Raw genomic sequence first — 4,176 nt, forward strand, 5'->3', positions numbered from 1 at the left:
TAGAAAAGATGATCTTCAGATCAATATGGAGTAATGTAGAACGTACAGTGCACTTGATTTAGTCGATAGTTATTACCAACTGCTCATGCGAGCTACCGATATTCCGTTCCAGCGGTTAGAACCCCAAGCGGAATGCTATGTGAGTGTTTGGTTATGCCACAAGGACTTTTCAATGCCCCGGCAAATTTAATCGTCTCGTGACGCAACTGTTCCGCCCTCATCGAGGTTATGCACAGACTTATTCTGATGACATTTTTGTTCATAGTCGTGCGGAGCAGGGTCGGTCGGCTATGTAAAACCATTTTGACCATTTGCGAGCAGTGCTTGAGTGTATGCGCGCAAATAAATTGTATACCAATGCATCTGAAATGCATTTTTGGCGCAGAAGAAATTCCTTTCTTAGGGTGCTTCATTGGGAAGCAAGGCTCTTTTCCCTCAAATGTCTTTACATTGACAGCTAGAGGGCGAGCCTTCGGCTCTGAATCAGGTATAGAGATGTACAGGGTTGGCATAGATACCGCAATGTGATCTTGTGCCTGGCCGATCAGGGAGGATTCATATCGAATGAAGGCTTTAAACCTTGCATCAGGACCTCTGGTCCCTGGGATAAAATGAGCTCCACATGTTTAAGCCCAAACAAAGTTTTTTTTCTGAGCTTGTCATACACTCCTCGTTGCGACTCTGAAGTTGTGGAAACTCTTCCATTTCAGTAAGGCTTAGTCTTATTAGGACTCAGGTGTAGATTGACTACAAGTGCTACCAGGTGTAGCGGAGTTACGTCGCTCCTTGAATCAGAGATATGCTTATAAACTCAAACAGTATCTTAGTTCTATAGACCAAAAGAGCTTAGCAACTCGGGAAGTCGTTGAAGCTATTAAAGCTTAATGATTCCTAGTTCAAGGGATTCAGGGATTCGTAGAACCAAGTGGCAAATAGTGCCCAAAAATATAAGTGGGCACGTCTTAATGCAGCCACGCTCTACTTAAAAACACACACCAGCACAGCGAGGAAGCGGTTAGACCGTCTTCTCTTGCGTGCAGTGAGGTAGTTGTGGTGGGCGACGTAGCGACCTCCCCCAACGCACTAAGTATTCTAGTAAAGTGTCGTCACGAGTGCGGTAATTCGGCTCCTCGGACGCATTTACCAAGTAGGAAGCAGTTTTCAGACTGATTTATATTTAATAGAATAAAATATAAATACCAATTTTTACCAATTAAAATGTCATCTCTAAAGATAACACTTAATATGTATTGCGAGCATATCTTTACAGATATTTCGCGTAACGGATGACGCTAGCCGTCATCACGGATGACGCTAGCCGTCATCACGCATAACGTGAACGCACCTATATGCATCCCATACACAAGGGTTGGTCACAAATGTGAACCACACCCGAGTGTTGGGTCTAATTACTATTATTTAGTAGTTGACCATCCCCTTAAGTACACCAAGTGTACTTAAGAGGACTGCGTAACATTAGGGTAACTTTAGCCCGTTACACCATCCCCCCTTAAAGAACGATTTACATTTTAAATGCGTCAAAGAGGAGCGAGGAACTGCGAGCAGCTTGACGCGCCGCTCGTTCTCTCAATCACTCTTGCGACCTGTGCTTCCATACACGGCGCCAAAGATGCCACCTAAAAGGGCAATGTTGCTGGGTCGTCTGCGAAGACGCTTACTCAACCTCACGCGCCGCGTTAACTCGCCGGCCGCGTCCAATGCCATAGTCGAAACACTGCTTTTCATAGGCAGCCACCAAGCCGGGCACACCAATACGTAGGGTATCGATCAGTTCCCAATAGTCAAAATTCTTCGGGTAACCTCTTTATTGGACGAGGATCTGATACCTTGCCTCACGGAGCGGTGGGCATGCAACCTTCCAACAAGGAAGCGTTGATTCCCACCCGCATCCATCAGTGCAGGCGGCGCCCGATAGGAGTGGCGATCTCTCTCACCTAATCACGGCTGCGTTACCTTCGTCCGTTCAGTCTCAGGCGTTAAGCGCTTCCGAACGACGAATGGTGGATCTCGAGGGTCAAGACTTGCGACTGACCTCGGATCTTCAGGATGTCCGAGCGAAGGCTCGTCAGGGTTATGAACGCCTGAAGACTCGCTTGGACCTTCTGGAGAAGATAATGCTGAGGGATCCGCGTTACTCCCGGGATGTTTCTCGCTCTCCGAGTCCTGTTCGTGGTGGGAGGAGTCGGTCGGCTGATAGTTTTTCGCCATCTCCGTCTCCCTCACCCAAACGACGCTCGACTCACAGTCGGCGTCACCGTCAGTCTCCTTAGACGGATGGGGGTATGTGGCCTCATTTGGGTCTACATACCGTTTCAGAAGTTCCAGGTAAAATACGGGGTGCGTCTTCATATACGCGGGAAGGGTGAGCCTATAATTTGGGTCTCCAACCTCTTCTACCATCGTAAAGGGCCCATTAAAACGAGGCAACAACTTCTTAGTACCTCCATATAGTACAGAAGTTGCATTTTTAGGTAGGGTAGCAGTACTTAATAGTACCTTTTCACCCACTCTAAAGCGTTCAATATTTTTGCGGCCATTTCGGTCCGCAAATTTTTTCTTGTCCTGTGCGCTTGCCATCGCCTCACAGACTTTACGTGTGATGGCTAATCGCTCATCCACAAAGCGTTGAGCCTCGCTCACGCTTTTAGCATCAAACTCGCCTATGAGACCGCCAAGAGGTCGGTCATAAGGCGTTGTTTTATTGACCACTGCTAAACTGGCAGGGTCACTAGGGCAAGTTTCAGTCTTTGACATAATACCCTCATGGGTCATCGTCACATTGAAGAAACTATGTCCCTCTTTCGCATCGAGCACAGTGAGGGGCCCTCCTCACTAAACCTCGGGCTGCGCACTAACGAGACTGGCGGATGACGCACTCCGTTAGTATAGAACGGTGTCTCACCCGTACTGGCGTGGACACTGTTTTTTATAGCAAGCTCCACATAGGGCAATTGTTTGCTCCATTCTTTGGGAGTTGCTATAGTGCGCAAGACATCCGCCACGACCCGATTGGCACGTTCAGTTTGGTCATCGGTCTGGGGATGATCTGCGGTCGACATGTGGAGCTTACTACCTAGCAGCTCAAACACATGTCGCCAAAAAAACTAGACGTATAACGTGGATCCCGGTCTGATACGATGGACTCAGGCATCCCGTGTAGTCGGTATACATGATCCAGGAACGAGAGAGCTGCCTCCTTGCCTGTGATCGATGATTTACATGGTGCTAAATGCACCATTTTGCTCAGTCTGTCTACAAAAACGACGAGCCCTGTCCGAACCTTATGATCGGGCGGCATGCCAAACATGAATCCAGACTTACTGACTACCAATAGTTGGTTGGGATCGGTAGCGGCTTCAGTGGCGCACTGCTGGACGGTGCAGGCTTAATGCGATGACACTGTTCGCAAGAGCGAATATAGTTGGCCACCCATCTATATAGGTGTGGCCACCAAAATTCCTCTGACACTCGTAAGAATGTCTTTTCACGGCCCAGATGCCTACTAGATGGCGCATCATGGTGGTCGTGAAGGATCATCAGCTTGAGATCTGTGTCATGTGGCACATAGATTCTCAAGGAATCACAAGGTGACATCTGATGCCATAACGAGCCATCGCTGTAGCTAAAGCGATTTAGCTCAGCTTTTAGGTGCGACGGAAGGGTTACCTTTCGTTCACCGAAGTGATCCAACAGCAGGCGACAATGGTCGTCCTGACTGTAGCTCTCTTTTATTTTAGAGGCTGATGAGCTCGTCACGTGGTATGCCTTCATGGCTGCCAACGTTGACGGCTGAAATTGTGCGTTCGCACTAGACACACTTTCCTAGTGTCTTACCTCGAAGTCTGGTCTGCGCGATAAAGCGTCAGCCAAAACATTTGACTTACCCGGCTTTTATTCAACTTTATAACTTAGTTCAGAGGAGAATGTGAGCCATCTTGCCATTCTAGGCATGAGGTGGTGTGAGTTTATTGCGGTCCGCAGTGATGCGTGATCCGTATAAACCACAAATGGTTCGGTGCCCAATAGGTGCACACGAAACTTGACAAGAGCATACTTTATTGAAAGTAGTTCTTTGTCATATACGGGTAATTCAGTTCCGCGGCTTTTAAAAGCCGGGACTGATAAGAGATGACGCGGTCAACGCCGTCGTCATCC

Source organism: Bremia lactucae, linkage group LG6, assembly GCF_004359215.1.
Source record: "Bremia lactucae strain SF5 linkage group LG6, whole genome shotgun sequence".
Classification (NCBI taxonomy): domain Eukaryota; phylum Oomycota; class Peronosporomycetes; order Peronosporales; family Peronosporaceae; genus Bremia; species Bremia lactucae.